The following is an 18,503-nucleotide window of genomic DNA, read 5'->3' as shown; positions in this document are numbered from 1 at the left end:
ATTTGTGGGTGAGTTGGGTAGACGGGACCGTGCAGGCTTGCTCGATCGAGGTAACTCTGTTGAGCGTCGGTCGCGCTCCCCGAGGTCGGGGCATTACAAACTTGGTATCAGAGCCTAAGGTTTTAAAGTGTCCTATGATATCTCGGAGCCGTGTCTAGTAGAGTCCTTCTTATCGGTATATTGTCGATCATATCTATAATTAGGAGGCTATTTGGGCATTAAAGAAAAATACCCTTATTTCATATTCTAGATCGTGCGATAAACCTGATTGTAAGATTGTTTCTCCTTTAACTCGTGCTTTGCTCTAATTTTCAGTATATGGTGCCTACGAAGAAAGCAAGAACTAGCCAAGGAGCCAATACCACCCCAGGAGTGGCAGTTGACCCTTTACTTGATGATGCGGGGGAACACCCGAGGGGTAAGAATATTCCCCCGACTACTACACTGCCTGATTCCAGTACACCTAGTAGGACCACACCGGTTCCTGCACCTACTGAGGGTGCAACGATCCCTCCAACTGATATTCCAGTTCCACCTCCAGCTTTCGGTCTCGGTGTATCTGATGGGGATCTTAGGGGAGCCATACAGATGTTGGTTCAAATAATGGCTTCCCAGGCCCAGAGATCAGATGCTACACCCACATCTTCTGGTCAGCCAGGGGAACCGTTTTAGGCCCAGCCAGGGCAACAAGAGATCCTACTAGCATGGTCGGTCTGGTGGGAGATTTCAAAAGAAACGTAGGCCCCCATGCCCTAGGTGCGGGAAGATGCACTTTGGGACCTGCTAGAGCATGGACAGAGGTACAACAGAGAGATTGCCGTTTGTCTCACCAGAGCATGGGCAGAGGTACAACATAGCCAGCTAGTTCTACAGCTACTACACCCGGAGCACCTCCTCCAACTCGACGCACCCCAGCGCCCGCAGGGCATGGTGCAGCTAGGGGTGGAGCACAAAGTTCGATAGGACCCAGTCGTTTCTATGCTATGATTGGTCGTCAGAGTTCAGAGGCTTCTCTAGATGTTGTCACAGGTATACTGACTGTTCAATCTCATGATGTGTATGCTCTTATTGATCCCGGTTCCACCTTGTCCTATGTCACTCCCTATGTTGCTATGGAATTTTGGATAGAACCGGAATAGCTCCGTGAGCCGTTCTCTGTATCTAACCTGATTGGTGAGTCTATTGTGGCCGCGCGAGTTCGTAGGGGTTGTGTTGTCACGGTGCATGGTCGATACACCATGGCCGATCTCATTGAATTGGGGATGATCGATTTTTATATAATAATGGGGATGGATTGGCTTTATTCCTATTTCGCTAAGCTTGATTGTCGAACCAGAACCGTTAGGTTTGAATTTCCAACTAAGTCGGTGATTGAATGGAAAAGGGGATAATGTGGTGCCGAATGGTAGGTTTATTTCTTACCTTAAGGCCACAAAGATGATTAATAAGTGGTGTATCTACCATTTTGTCCGGGTTACGGACACCGATGCTTAGGCACCTATACTTGAGTTTGTGCCGGTTGTGAATGAATTTCCAAAGGTCTTTACGGATGAGCTTCCTGGGATCGCGCCAGACAGGGAGTGTTACAACCCAAATTTGCGTACCTTATATATAGTTCTTGACAGTCTTGTCGTCCCATGTTATGTATGTTCATGACATTATCTTTCATTGTTGGATGTTCATGATCCATGTCTACTATTTATATTGATCTTGTCGGCCCTTAAAGATAATAAGGAAGGTTAGATAAAATGTACGTTGGTGCTCGGCAAGTATGGCCCGGGTGCTAGTCATGACCCTCCAGTTGGGTCGTGACAAACTTGGTATCAGTCAAGACTTATGAAACAAAAGTCGATAAAAGTTGTCGCAACTTATGTTTATAATTTTACATAAAATTTAGGTCAAATGTTACTACAGTTTTCTCCCAATGTACATGGAATTATGGGGTGATCTTCCTATCAAATTGAAGATCTATGAGTCTACTTTCCAACGCATTAAACCGTTTGTCGATACGATCTCGGAATAGAGAGATATTCGCGTTTTTGTGAGAGTGCGCCAAGCAGCTCTCTATGGGGCCCACATAGGCGGTTGAGATATATTGATATATATCAGACCCTTTAACCCCGTTTTAACTCATTAATTTTCATTCTCTTCAGACCCTAGACACCTAAAAACACTCTCTCAAGGTTCTCTCATGATCCAAGACCCAAACAAAGGGCAAACAACACAAATCAAGTGTCGGGAATCCCGTGGCGCTAGTAAGTTTCTTGTTCTTCTTGTTGTTGCTGATTTTTGTGTTGTTCCAGCTCGTGTTGGAGGTTGTTTTAAGTGTTTTATGTTCTGTAAATACTCCTTAAAGTTCTTAATATCAACCCTAGGTGATTTCAAGTCTTCTAAAGTAATTCTAGTTCCGAAAAGCCCAAATTGATTGCTAGTTTCGCTTCCTTGTTCTTGTGGCAGAATTTGAGGGATATTTCGTGGAACATTAAGGTCAAATTGGAGTTGTTCTTTCTGTTTAAAGGTAAGGAACCCCTTACTCTATAGATATTTAAGATTATCCAAGTTGCAGCTAAGTCATTGAAGCTAGAACTTGTGAAATATATATCGAAAGGCTTGGTAGTAATGTTGTTGGTTGGTGGACTGTTTTGGAGGCTCAATATGATTATTAATGATGTTGTTTGGGCTGTTTGGTGATTGTATTGACTTGTGTGAAGTCATATAAATAGGGGAGGTGCTGTCCATTTCATCGTAAAATAGGTTGTGGTCGATACATAATAGTTACGACGCTTAAACGAAAATGATAGTGTCATTTGTCTTATTGTAGACTAAGGAGTCGTGACATTTGCATAGCTTGAGGTTGGGCAGTATATACAAGGTATGTGAGGCTATCCCCTTCATTATTTTGCACGACTCCAATTGTACATAATGTAATGAACGAGCTCCCAAAGATACTCTACTCTTAGAAGCTAGCAGTACTTACATTGCTGCCCTTCTTATGAAACGATTAATATTGATGTTACTTCTCTTATTCTTATATTATCAATGTTGTTGGTAGCTCCTTATTCTTATAAGATTCTTGATGAAGGGTTAATCCTAATAACATGTACGAAGGATACCGACCTTACGTCACTCCAAAAGGTTCAAAATGTGATTCCAATGAGTCCAGCATGCATCATATATATGTATCTATGTTGAGGAAATGTATTGGAGACCCTTCTCGGGTCGTCCCTATCAAAGATGTACAAGTTACAGAGGATCTATCATATGATGAAGTGCCAGTGGCTATATTAGATCGACAAGTCCGCAAGCTGAGAACAAAGGATGTAGCTTCCGTCAAAGTATTATGGAGGAACAAGAATATAGAAGAAATGACATGGGAATCAGAAAAGGAGATGAAGTCTAAATACCCTTACCTATTCCAGAGTGAGGATAACGAGGATGCCGGGGGAAAGCAAGACGTATTATAAAGTGAAACGGCTCTATGAGGTAAGCAATAGCTTGTGAATACTATTTTTTTAATACAAAATGGTGATATGCAGATAATGTACATATCCATAATGCTTTGTATAGTATTGTAAGGCCATAGGTTGGGTTTAACTTCTTGTAAGGTTGGCTAGTGTCCATTTTATAGGGGAAACTAAGCCGGACATTTCCGTCAGAATCCACGATAAGTTAGACTCTCCATAAACCCTTACATTCGAGGACGAATGTTCCTAAGGGGGGGAGGATGTTACAACCCAAATTTGCGTACCTTATATATAGTTCTTGACAGTCTTGTCGTCCCATGTTATGTATGTTCATGACATTATCTTTCATTGTTGGATGTTCATGATCCATGTCTACTATTTATATTGATCTTGTCGGCCCTTAAAGATAATAAGGAAGGTTAGATAAAATGTACGTTGGTGCTCGGCAAGTATGGCCCGGGTGCTAGTCATGACCCTCCAGTTGGGTCGTGACAGGGAGATTGACTTTGGGATTGATGTAATGCTAGGCACGCAACCTACATCAATTCCACCCTACATAATGGCACCAGCATAATTGAAAGAGCTAAAAGAACAATTGAAAGATATGTTAGAGAAGGTTTTCATCCAGCCGAGTATGATGCCTTGGGGCGCACCAGTTCTATTTGTAAGAAAGAAGGATGGGTTGCTTAGAATATGTATTAACTATCGGCAGCTCAGCAAGGTTACAATCAAAAATAAGTACCCACTACCAAGGATAGATGACTTGTTTGATAAATTGCAGGGTGGCAAGTACTTCTCCAAGATCGATTTAAGATCCGGGTATCACCAGTTGAAGATCAAGGAGCAAGATATTCCGAAAATAGCTTTCAGGAGAAAGCACCCGGTATGGGCACTTTGAATTTCTGGTAATGTCTTTCAGGCTAACAAATGCCCCAGCAGCTTTCATGGATATTGTGAATCGGGTCTTCAAACCATTCCTCAACTCCTTCGTGATAGTGTTTATTGATGATATTCTTGTTTATTTGCAAAGTCAGGAGGACCATGCTGATCATCTCAGGGCAGTTTTGCAGGTCTTGTATCAGCAATAGTTATATGCGAAGTTTTCGAAATGTGAATTTTGGCTTGAATCTATTACGTTCTTGAGTCATTTTGTCTCTAGAGAAGGAATTGAGGTTGACCCCCAGAAAATTTCAGCCGTGAAGAATTGGCCTATACCTACTACTCCAATAGAGATTCGCAGTTTCTTCGGCTTAGCCAGATATTACAGGAAGTTTGTGGAGGGGTTCTCTACTCTTGCCTCTCCGTTGACTAAATTGACGCAGAAGGAGGTTAAATTCCAATGGTCAGATGCTTGTGAAAAGCGCTTCCAAGAGTTGAAATCAAGATTAACTACGGCTTCGGTGTTGACTCTACCAGAGGGTACGGATGGATTTATGGTATATTGTGATGCTTTAAGGATCGGACTTGGGTGTGTATTAATGCAACATAGCGAGGTGATAGCGTATGCTTCTATGCAACTCAATAATCATGAAAAGAACTATCCAACACACGACTTAGAGCTTGCGGCGGTGGTATTAGCATTGAAGATTTGGCGTCATTATTTGTATGGGGTCTATGTGGATCTATTTACAAACCATAAGAGCCTTCAATATATTTTCAAATAGAAGAAATTTAATTTGAAGCAAAGAAGATGGCTTGAGTTACTCAAGGAATATGACATCGACATCCTGTATCATCCGGGGAAGGCTAATATTGTAGCGGATGCTCTTAGCCGAAAATCTATGGGAAGTTTGGATCACTTGGAGGCATATCAAAGGCCGTTGGCCAAGGAGGTTCATCGGTTTGCTAGTTTGGGAGTTCTTCTTGCGGACTCTAGTGGAGAGGGGTGATTGTGCAAAATAGGGCCGAATCGTCACTTGTGGTGGAAATCAAGGAGAAGCAATTCAACGATCCATTGTTGGTACAATTGAAGGAGGGGATTCAAAAATATAAGACCACGACCTTTTCTCTTGGCGTGGATGATGGTACACTAAGGTACCAAGGGAGACTATGTGTTCCAAATGTGGATGATCTCCGGGAAAGAATCATGACCGAGTCTCACCCTGCTAGATATTATGTGAACTCGGACTCAACAAAGATGTATCATGAGCTTAGGGAAGTCTATTGGTGGAAAGATATGAAGAGGAATGTAGCGGACTATGTGGCGAGATGTCCAAATTGTCAAGAAGTGAAGGCCGAACACCAAAGGCCTAGTGGGTTGGCACAGAACATAGAAATTCCAATGTGAAAGTGGGAAATGATTAACATGGATTTTGTGGCAGGGCTACCTCGCACTCCTCGCAAATTTGACTCAATTTGGGTAATTGTGGATCAACTCATGAAATCAGCACACTTCTTGTCGGTTAAGGCTACCGACACAGCATAACGGTATGCTCAGTTGTACATCAAGGAAATAGTCAGGTTGCATGGAACTTTAGTTTCTATTAGCTCAGATCGAGGGGCACAGTTCACAAATAATTTTTGGAAGAAATTTCAGCAAGGTTTGGGTTCTCAGGTGAATCTTAGTACAGCCTTCCATCCACAGACCGACAGGCAGGCAGAGCAAAATATTAAGACGCTTGAGGATATGCTACGCGCTTATGTTCTTGACTTGAAAGGTAGCTGGAATGATCATTTTCCGCTCATAAAATTTGCCTACGACAACAGTTATCATGCTAGCATTCATATGGCACCGTTCGAGGCTTTATATGGTAGGAGATGTAGATCTCCCATTAGGTGGTTCGATATTGGGGAAGCGGAGTTGATAGGGCTAAACCTCGTGCATCAGGCTATGGATAAAGTTAAGATCATTAAGGAGCGGTTGAAAATTGCTCAGAGTCGTCAAAAGTCCTATTCGGATATGCGTCGCAGGGATTTGGAGTTCAAAGAAGATGATTGGGTATTCTTGAAGGTTTTCCCGTGAAGGGTATAATGCGGTTTGGTAAGAAAGGGAAATTAAGTCCGAGGTATGTCGGGCCGTACAGAATCATTCAGAGGATTGGTCAGGTGGCGTACAAGCTTGAGCTACCACCTGATATATTATTAGTGCACCCGGTATTCCATATGTCTATGTTTAAGAAGGTTGTTGGAGATCCGTCGGTTATTGTGCCAGTAGAGACTATTGAGGTTAATGAAGAACTAGCCTATGAAGAAATTCCAGTTTCCATTCTTGATAGGCAAGTCCGAAAGCTATGAAATAAAGAGATTGCCTCCGTGAAAGTGTTATGGCGAAATCAGCAGGTTGAAGAAGCCACCTGGGAGGCCGAGGAAGAAATGTAAAAGAAGTACCCTCCTTTGTTTGAATAGATATGTAATAGTTTCTATGGAATTACTTCCTATGAACTATGTATCACTTGTACAGTTTATGCTCAGGATATTTCTTTTCTAGTAATATATTGCTTATGAGGCTACAATTGGTGTTGTTTCATATTATGTCGTATCGTTGGATTATGTACATACTGTTCGGATTGGTTTATGGGATTCTCTGATAGGTGGATAGGCCCGATTACAAGGGAAAATCTGCCGAAATTCTTGGGAATTTGGGGAGTAGGTCAAATTTGGACTACTAGTCTGTGAAGTAACAACTGGGTCATGTTGAGTACTAATGATAGATTTAGACCCTCATTCAAGGACGAATGATCTTAAGTAGGGGAGGATGTAAGGCACAGTAAAATTTCACCTAAAACCCTCATTCGAACAATGCCTTTCTTCATCCTCCGCCACCAATAATGATCCTTCAAATTGCGATACATCTTTGTAGCACCCTGATCAATAGAATACTGCAAATTGTGAGAATCTTTAAGAATGAACTCTCTCAAACCCATCCACATTAGGAATACAAATCTAGACATGAAGACACAATACACCATCATCACCAATAGACACTTCCTTAACACCATCTCGCGGCATCATGTCCTTGAGTACAAGCAAATGGGGAACATCATACTCACAAGGATTGATGCGCTATGTAATGACCCAATCAATCATTTTGCTTTCTAGATCCCCATTCCCCTTTTTATGAGTCCCCATATGTGCTTTTACAGTTTTATGACTTGATGGGATGGTTGGTTTGGTTTTGGAATGGGTCGGATTGAATTCGGAACACTTAGTACCATAGTAGTGGCCTAAGATGGCCAAGTTTGACTCGAGTCTAAATTTCAAGTAAACAATCTCGTAACCGGGATTTGATGGTTCCAATAGGTTTGTATGATGATTTTGGACTTGATGTGTGTTCGGATCGAGGTTCGGGTTAACCGAGAGCGTTTCGGCGCTTATTATTGAAAGTTGGCACCTTGAATGTTTTAGAATTCCCTAAATTAAGTTTGAAGATGACTTTGGTGTTAACGACGTTAGTTTGGGATTCTGAGCCTAGTAATAGGTTTGTATGGTAATTTGTGACTTGTGCATAAAATTTGGCATCATCACGAGTTGCCGAAGTACGATTCGTCGCATTCAGAGCTAGTTGAAGAAGTTTGAAGTTCATATGTTGATTCATTTGGTTTTACGGCATGATTTTTAGATTCAATGTTGTTTTATGTGTTCCGGGGCTTCGAGCAGGTCCGGATATTGTTTTTGAACTCGTTGATGTATTTGGATAGGGTCCCGAGTGGCTCAGGTGTGTTTCAGACCACCCAGAGTTATGTCAGAAATTGTAGAAATTCTATTGCTGGTTTCCTTCTTCGCGAACACGGAGAAAGCCTCGTGTTCACGATGAAGGATTTGGGGCTGGGGCTTTTGTTCTACGCATTCGCGAAAATGGGGTCACGATCGCGAAGCTTTGGTTCACTGGCCTCCACGTTCGCGGTCGCTTGGTCGCGTTCGCGTAGAAAGGCCTTGGTTTGGGGGCTGAGTAAGTCGATGCCCTTCGTGTTTGGGAAGGGTGGGTCGTGTTCGCGATTATTGGCGAGGCTGGCCTTCGCGATCGTGTGGGCGTTGTCGCGATCATGGAGAGGGGTTTTTAGTGCCTTGGAAGTTTTGCCTTTGCGATCTCGAGGGCATTTTTGTGATCGGGAAGAAGGATCGCTGGGCAGTAGAATTATTTATACACAGGACTTATTTCACGACCCAAAATCCAACTAGTCGTGATGGCACCTAACCCAACCAGCTAGGTAAGCCAAATAGCAACAATCCAATTCAAATGAGATTAACTGAGAAAATAAATGATGAAATAACTGAGCTTTTATAGAAAATCCCAGGGATTGGTAGTATAAATCACGAGGTTCTAAGATTTTGACTTTACAAAGCTGGTATGAAATAAATACATCATCTGTTTGAAATGTACATGGACAAATTAATAATTCTAAAGCCGCCAAGAATAAGAGGCAGCTTGTAAGGCCCCGTAAAATTTCACCTAAAACCCGAGGTTCCGTGATGGCGAGGTAGGCTAATATGTTTGGTCGAACAATGCGCTAGGGAGTTAAAGGAAAATGTTGGCAGAAAAAGACATTTTTGCGGCCCACTATGCGGCCGCAGAATGGCCGCAGAGTGAAGCAAGAAACTGGGCAAGTTTTGATGGTTTTGTGCGATCAATTATGCGGTCGCAAGACCATTTTGCGGGCCGCACATCGACCGTGGAACCAGCATGAAGATTGTTTTTGGAGGGAGGTTCTGTGGCACATTATGCGACCGCAGAATAGGTCTGCGGATCGCATAATGGCCACAGAGTGGGGCAGGAGTGCCCAGTTCTGGAGGGACATTTCACGGCCCATTTCGCGAACCGTAGAAGCATTATGCGGTCGCTTATGAGACCGCAGATCTGTTTCAGAGCTTCATTTTTCTGGTTTTTATAACCCGACCCTATTCCATTATATAGACTCCATAGACCATTTCTTAAGTGAAAACCTGATATTTTGAGAGTGAGATAGTGCTCTGGAGTGGGAGAGGGTTCCTCAACATTTTGTTCTTCAATTCTTGATCAAATCCTGGAAGATTAACAAGGGAAACTCGCTAGGTCTTCATCATAGAGGTAAGATTCTACACCCTAACTCTCAATTTCGAAATTCAACTAAAAATAGGTGAGTAGTAAGGAAATTCTTGGGTGTGGAAGTTTTTCATTTTGCATGCATGTGTTATCAAGGGGTGTAGGAAGGTTGTTGAGCTACAAATGGTAGATAATGGGTTGTGGGATGATGGAATCCACCATTGGAGGACTTTGAAACCTTAATGCACACCTACTGTTTGATAAAATGCTCAAATGAGCTGGAACCATGATCATCTTCCTAATTTTGGGTTCAACTTGTTATATTTCTAAAATATATCGAAGTTGCTAAGATTTCCGGAACATTTTAGAGTTTAAGGAAGCTCAAGTGAGGTATGTTGGCTAAACTCTTCTCTTAGAATTGAACCCCGCAATGTCCTTGTAAGTCTCGTGATGCCCTTATAAATTGAATTTTTGTCAAATAAGCCTTGTGTCGAAATAATTACGCGTTCAATATGTATTCCAAAGATTCTTGTTATGTTGAGTTAATGTTTGAGAATGTGGTTTAAGTATGGGATGTGTGTTACTTTGTTATGATCTAAAAGCGTGAATTTTTATGAAAGCTATCATGTCAATTGTGTAAGAAGTCATATGTGCCTAAGACCCTAATTTGCTCAAGTATGTGATTAAAGTCTTAATTTGAAAGGCCTTGTTGTTGATTATCCATGAAAATGTCTGAAAATGGAATAGTGAGCTGAATTATGAAGTACGGCCAATATGCCAAGAATGGTATTGCGTTATGGCCAATGATATGAATAAAATGAATGACATGTAAAAGATTATGAATTGAGAGGTAAATACTTTTAATAACAAATGCTTTGGGAGTATCGAGTAGCCACCGATGAAGGGTAGGTCGGAACAACCTAACCCCGAAACTACACGTGCTGGTGTATGCGTGATTGAGGGGTAAATCCAAATGTTAATGTGATGAGATTGTTTCCCTTATATGGGATGAGATTGGTGTGTTGAGATATTTTCCCCTTAAATGGGATGAGATTATTCTGAGCTAGATGTAATGTAATGTCGACCCACACGGCATTATGGTGAGACGGCTTAGCCGATCGAGCTGAGATCGGACTCCGTGCTAAAATATGGTGGTATATCGGTACTAAAGATCTCCCAACTTAAATTACCGAGACCTACTTGAAATTTACGTTTCCCCTAATGTGACACTTTGATACCGTTTGAGTCTCTTATTGATATCATGTTTTATTCTCCATTTACTGTTGCTCGTTCTATTGAGAGGGTACTTAGTTTTACATACTAGTACTATACATATGTACTAACGTCCCTTTTGCCGGGGGCACTGCATCTTTAATGGATGCAGGTTGTTCCATAGCAGCTGGTATTGATCAGTGATAGCATCACACCCTCTCCTCAGCTGAATTGGTGAGCCCCGCTTTATTTCAGGGTCCTATATCTTCTATCCTTTGTATATAGCATTTTGAGGTATAGCCGGGGCTCTGTTGCCGGCACTGTCATAGCACTCTTTTGTTCCTATTAGAGACTCCGTAGACATAGTGTGGATTGGTTTATTTTGGGGAAGTTTAAACTAAAAATGTCTTAATTTTATCATTTGTTCCACTATAACTATTATTGTACAATGTACTATTTTGAAAACTTGTTAATGACGTAACTAATGGAAATGAACCGGTGTTGTTCACATAACTTTATATTCACTTATTAACAAACTGTATTTTTCTCTTTATTTGTGGGTGAGTTGGGTAAACGGCACCGTACAAGCTTGCTCGACCGAGGTAACTCTGTTGAGCATCGGTCGCGCTCCCGGAGGTCAGGGCGTGACACATCTATGACCGGAACGCAGAAGTGTAGTATGAGTACAACTGACCCCATGTACTCAACAAGTAACAAACCTAACCTTAGGTTGAAAGCAGTGACGAGCTTGGAGAACGGTCAAAGTCCAACACCAATATCCAAAAACAACTCGTAACAATATGATAAAAGCAGTACAAGTAATAACACAAAGATAAGATGCTCGACTCATTTACAGTTACGGAAAATAGGCATGCTTTTCAGGTATAACAGTAAAATCCAATTCTTTCATTGAAATCACCAAAATATGAGTATATCAGACAAACTGTGATTTTTCACAAAATCTATCAACGACAGATAAGCTATTTCATTCTCAGATAGCATGAGAAAAGTGCATCTCTATGCCTACATGTCAATATGCATGTGAAGTCATGAATGTCACAATACCGTACAACATGAGGAAATGCATCTCTATGCCCACATAACAAGTATGCATGTCAAATGCAATGCACCATAGTGGCAAACTCATGTGCTCATGCTCTCGGAGTAGTCAATATCACTCAGCACGCTCAATCCTTCAGCACCTTCCAATCACTCGGCACTCGCATGCGATACTCACACTCATCGGTACCTGCGCTCACTGCTGGTATGTTAGACTTCCGAGGGGCTGATCCTACCCAAGCGCTAACAAAAACCTGTTGCACCGCGCAACCAGATCCACCGTGAATCAATAATACATGTTGTGGCGTGCAACCCGATCCCATCATGAATCAATAAAACTCACTGCGGCATGCAGCCCGATCCCATCAATATCACTCACAATCAGGCCCTCGGTCTCAGCTCAGTCATCAATCCCTTGAGTCTCACGGCCTCATAAATCTCATGCCAATCAGCCCAAACAATGAAAACATAATGTGACAACAGTGACAACAGAGACTGAGATATGATATGCAATATGACTGAATATGTAATTACAATTTAAGCAAATAACTCAACAACAAAAATGACCTCAGTGGGTCCTAACAGAATAAGTATATAGCCCGAACATGATTTTCTAACATGGATCAGAGCTCAATTACTCGAGCACGTAGGAATTTCATGGATATAAACAAGATTAGGTAACTACACAGTACCACACAATAAATCGAGTCATAATTCACATGGTGCACGCCCACACGCCCGTCACCTAGCATGTGCGTTACCTCAACACCAATACATAACACGTATATTCAGGGATTCATATCCTCAGCACCAAGTTTAGAAGTGTTACTCACCTTGCACGAGCCAAATCCAATACCGAGCAAGCTGAACAATACTCTAGATATAGCAGCCCGCGCGTACCGACCTTCGAATGGCTCAAACCTTGCCAAAAGAAACTCAAAAACATTAAATAATGCTAGAGAAAATAAACCCAATAGATAAAAAGTGGAATCTTTAATCAAAAGCCGCAAAGTTAACCAAAAAGTCAAACCCGAGCTCGCACCTCAGAACCCAACAAAAGTCACAAAATATGACAACTCATTCAATTACAAGTCCAACCATACTAGTTTCACTCAAATCCGACTCTGACTCGATGTTCAAAAATAAAAATTTCACTCTATGAAATTTTTGGCAAAACCCCCCAATTTCTCTTCTGAAAGCATCAACCAAATAACAAAAATGAGGATAGATTCATGAATATAATCAAAATCATGTAGAGAACACTTACCCCAATCCATGTGGTGAAAATCACCTCAATCTGAGCTCCATAGCTCCAAATATGCTAAAATAAACTCAAAATCCCTAAATTTGATGTCTTAATGCACTGCCAGGGGTCCCTCTTCGCGATTGTAGTCCCCAACATTGCGATTGTGATTCAAAAAAATTCTAGCTCAATTTTAACCATTTGTGATCGAAAACACTCCCCCGTAATCGCGATGAACAAACTCTAACAAGCTTGCATAACTCTTCCAGACAGGCTCTAATATAATAGCCATAATATTTTGTGCAAAGCTTCAAATAACAAACGGTTTGATTTTCTGAAAACTAGACTCCGAGTGCTACAACTTTTGTTTTTGGATCATCTCCAAATTCCATATAGATTGCACGATATAAGCTTCCAAAGTCGGCTTAAAGACAACAAAATTTCTTCTTCGCGAACGCAAAGCTATCTCCGCGAACACGATTCAAAGGCCATTTTTTCCATTTTGCTCTTCGCAAACGTGACCCAAAGTCCGCGATCGCGATGCACACTGCTGTAGCCAAAAATCAGCAACTAAATATGGCCTACAAATGATCCGAAATCACCCCAAAACTCACCCGAGCCCCTCGGGATCCCGTCCGAATATATCAACAAGTCTTAAAACATATTACGGACCTACTCGATGCCTCAAATCACACATATTAACATCAAAACCACGAATCATCGATCAAGATTGTTCCCTTAAGTTCATAAACTTCTAACTTCGAACCAAGCGTCCGATTCAAGCCTAACCAATCCGGAATGAATCCAAATTTTTCATACAAGTTCCAAATGACATAACGAACCTATTCCAACTCCCGGAACAAAAATTCGAACCCGATATCGTCAAATTCAACTCTCAGTCAAACTTATGAACATTCCAAACCTTCAAATTTCCAACTTTATTCAAATAGTGCCGAAACTTTAAAGAAACACCCAAATACAAATTCAGACATACACCCAAGTCCAAAATCACCATCCGGACCAAACGGAACCATCAAAACTCCATTTCGGGGTCAAATACACAAAATTTAAACTTGGTCTACTCTTCCAACTTAAAGCTTCAACAATAAAATTCATTCTTCCAAACTAATTCAAAATCACCCGAAAACCGAAACTAACGACCCAAAATCTAACTAGTCGTGATGGCACCTAACCCGACCCGCTAGGTAGGCCAAATAGCAACAATCCAATTCAAATGATATTAATTGAGAAAATAAATGATGAAATAACTAATCTTTTATACAAAATCCTAGGGATTGGTAGTACAAATCATGAGCTTCTAAGATTTAAAGTTTACAAAGCTGGAATAAAATAAATACATCATATGTTTCAAATGTACATGAACAGATTAATAATTCTAAAGCTACCATGAATAAGAGGCAGCTATGAACGAAACGCAGGTACATCTTCAATGCCAGCTCCCGCCATACACAACAACATCAGCTCCAAAGTCTATATGCAAGGTGCTTAAGTGTAGTATGAGTACAACCGACCCCATGTACTCAATAAGTAACAAACCTAACCTTAGGTTGAAAGTAGTGACGAGCTTGGACAATGGTCAGAGTCTAACTCCAATATCCAAAAACAACTCGTAACAATATAATAAAAGCAGTACAAGTAATAACTCAGAGATAAGATGCTCGACTCATTTACAATTACGGAAAATAGGCATGCTTTTCAGGTATAACAGTGAAACCCAATTTTTTCAATGAAATCACCAAAATATGAGTATATCAGACAAACTGTGATTTTTCACAAAATCTTTCAACGATAGATATGATATTTCATTCTCAGATGGGATGAGGAAAGTACATCTCTATGCCTATATGTAAATGTGCATATGAAGTCATGAATGTCACAATACCGTACAACATGAGAAAATGCATCTCTATGCCTACATGCCAAGTATGCATGTCAAATGTAAGGTACCACAGTGGCAAACACATGTGCTCATGCTCTCGGAGTAGTCAACCTCACTTAGCTTGCTCAATCACTCAGCACCTCCCAATCACTCGACACTCACACTTATTGATACCTGCGCTCACTGCTGGTATGTCAGACTTCGGAGGGGCGGATCCTGCCCAAGCGCTAATAAAAACCTGTTGCGCTGCACAGCCCCATCCCATTATGAATCAATTATACCTATTGCGGCATGCAGCCCGATCCCATCATGAATCAATAAAACTCACTGTGGCATGCAGACCGATCCCATCAGTATCACTCATAAACAGGCCATCGGCTTCAGCTTAGTCATCAATCTCTCTAGTCTCTCAGCCTCACAAATCTCATGCCAATCCGCCCAAACAATGATAACATGATGTGACAATAATGCTAACAAAGACTGAGATAAGATATGCAAATGAATGAATATGATTGAGTATGTAATTACAATTTAAGCAAATAACTCAATAGCAAAAATGACCTAAGTGGGTCTCCACAGAATAAGTATATAGCCTAAACATCATTTTCTAACATGGATCACAGTTCAATTACCCGAGCACGTAGGAATTTCATGGATTGAAACAAGATTAGGTAACTACACAGTACCACAAAATCAACCGACTCATAATTCACACGGTGCATGCTGACACACCCGTCACCTACCATGTGCGTCACCTCAATACCAACACATAACACATATATTCATGGATTCATACCCTCAGTACCAAGTTTAGAAGTGTTACTTAGCTCAAACAAGCAAAATCCAATACCGAGCAAGCCAAACAATACTCTAGAAATGCCATCCCGTGCGTACCGATCTCCGAACGGCTCACAATTAGCCAAAAGCAACTCAAGAATATCAAATAATGCCAAAGGAAACAAACTCAACAGATAAAAGTAGAATCTTTAATCAAAAGCCCCAAAGTAAACCAAAAAGTCAAACCTGAACCCGCACCTCAAAACTCGACAAAACTCACCAAATCCGACAACTCATTCTATTGCGAGTCCAACCATACTAGTTTCACTCAAACCCGACTCCGAATCGATGTTCAAAACTCAAAAATTAACTTAGTGAAATTTTAGGCAAAAACCCTCAATTTCTCTTTTGAAATCATAAACCAAATACCAAATACGAGGATAGATTCATGAAATATAATCAAAACCGAGTAGATAACACTTACCCCAATTCATGTGGTAAAAATCGCCTCAATCCGAGCTCCATAGCTCCAAATATGTTAAAATGAACTCAAAATCCCGAAATTTGTTAAAGAATCACTTGTTTATTTTTTATTATCCCATTGTTATTGTTGTATTCCATGCCTATTTATAATTCTTGTACAATATTTATTGACCACTAGTAAGTTTTGATGTCGACCCCTCGTCACTACTTCTTCGTGGTTAGACTAGTTACTTACCGAGTACGCGTTGTTTTACGTACTCACGATGCATTTTTGCACAAATTATACAGGTACTGAGGCAGGTACATCTGGTATTCGTTCAAGCGCGTATCCACATTATTTGGAGGCCTAGTGGTGAGCTGCTTTCCATGCTCCATCTTGCAGCACCCAAAGTCTCCTTATTGTTGTATTTACTATTTCTGTCTATATCATTTCAACAGTAGTTGTAGGGGTGTTGTATATTCTACCAGGTTTCTCGTGCACTTGTGACATTGGATTTTGGAAATTTCTAGTAGATGTTTATGGTTTTGCCTAACAATATTACCATTTCATTTTTATGTCTTATTTGAGTGTTTCTTTATTAAATACATTCATGATTTTGAAAGTAATAAAATGGGTAGTTTACCGCTGGCTTGCCTAGCGGCGACGTTGGGCACCATCACGGCCTATAATGGGAATTGAGTCATGACAGCTTGGTATCAAAGCACTAGGTTTACATAAGTCTCACGAGTCATGGGAAGACCTAATAGAGTCTTGCGGATGTGTGCGGAGACATCCGTACTTATCACCGAGAGGCTATAGGGTGTTAGGAAACTTCCCTTTCTTTATCTTCCATCGTGTAGTTGATGTTGTGCTAAGTACATTTCTGTTATTCTCTCATAGATGGTGAGAACGCACGTTGCGGATGTACCAGTAGACAGATGAGCTGCTCCCTTCGTTGTTAGAGGCCGAGGCAGATGGAGGTCCACAACTGTTGCTAAAGGACGGGGGCATCCTAGAGTTGCTCTTGTTGTACCACTAGTGGATCCAGTGGAGGATCCTGTTATAGAGGAGCAGGATGAGGTGCCTGCAGTTGAGCCGGCCCGGCCAATTTTAAGACTGCACCGGGATTTTAGGAGGTCATGGGCCGTATGCCGGGGTTCATGGATTGTATGACTCAGGCCGGGCTACTTCTGATCTGGCCATATCATAGGTGGGAGGGGGAGCACAACCCCTTACAGATCAGGCTCCACGGCACGCTGATACTGTTTATTAGACCCCAGGTGCACTACCTACGGGTGGGGCTCAGCCAGTTGTAGCGGTTATACCAAAGCCCAGACCAGCCACGACTGTCGAGCAGGAGAAGCGGTTGGATAGATGGATCAGGCTACATCCTCATGTCCTTGGTGGTGAGCAACATGAGGACCATCGTGACTATTGATCGTTGCAGGGGTAGGCTGCATAACATGGGAGTATTGGAGTCCAACAGGGTGGACTTTACCACATTTCAGTTGAAGGGCAAGGCCTGTGGATAGTGGCAGTCTTATCTCGGTACTAGGCCAGCAGGTTCACCTCTCGTGACTTGGGACTAGTTCAGACGTCTCTTTTTGGAATGATATATTCCACACTCTTAGAGGGAAGAGTTACGGGATCAGTTCAAGCTGCTCCAGTAGGGTCAGATATTTGTGACCGATAATGAGGCGAGATTCTCTGAGTTGTCTCGCCACGCACTTATAATACTCCCCACAGATGTAGAGAGAGTGCGTAGGTTTATTGCAGACTTGCATTATGTTATCCAGGTAATCATGGCCAGAGAGGTAGAGATGGGGACTTCTTACGATCAGTTTGTGGAGATAGCTCAGTGGATCGAGGGTATCTGCCAACAAGGCCGAGCACATGTACTGAGGGACATGCAGCCTTGATATTTAGGAGGGCGCAGTGGTGCTCTATCAAGGGAAAGAGGTCAGTTCATGAGGGACCAGTCTAGCAGGCCGATGTATTCAGCATCACTTCCTGCTCTGGGTGCTCCAGTGCGGCCCTACTTCAGTGCCATTCCAGAGAGTACCTACTATCCACCAGCTATTCAGGGTTCCTCCAGTGGGTATTCCGGTCACCAGGGTCAGACTTAGTGTCACCAGTCTTCCGCACCGAGGGGTTGCTACGAATGCGGGGAGCTTGGTCATATGAGGAGGTTTTGCCCCAGGTTTCGGGACAAGGTAGTACGGTAGGGCCATTAGCCCATAATCACTGCACCAGCTGCCGTACCACCTATCTAAAGTCATAGGGTAGGAGGTAGGTATCGCCCTAGAGGTGCAGGCTAGCCAGGTGGCACTCCAACTAGGTTCTATGCCTTTCTAGCCAGACCAGATGCAGTAGCCTTAGACGCCATGATCACATGTATTATTTTTGTCTGCAGTAGGGATGCTTCG

At 41.9% G+C, this 18,503-nt stretch overlaps 1 protein-coding gene across 1 annotated transcript in view; it reads right to left on the bottom strand.

Moving 5' to 3' along the window:
• Positions 1–18,503, bottom strand: part of LOC104102832 (uncharacterized) — a 179,594-nt gene that overhangs the window by 129,540 nt on the left and 31,551 nt on the right. The window lies entirely within an intron of this gene.

The sequence above is a fragment of the Nicotiana tomentosiformis genome, chromosome 12 (assembly GCF_000390325.3).
Source record: "Nicotiana tomentosiformis chromosome 12, ASM39032v3, whole genome shotgun sequence".
Lineage (NCBI taxonomy): Eukaryota > Viridiplantae > Streptophyta > Magnoliopsida > Solanales > Solanaceae > Nicotiana > Nicotiana tomentosiformis.
The sequence above is the reverse complement of the archived record's forward strand: the minus strand, read 5'-3'. Positions and strand labels throughout refer to the sequence as shown.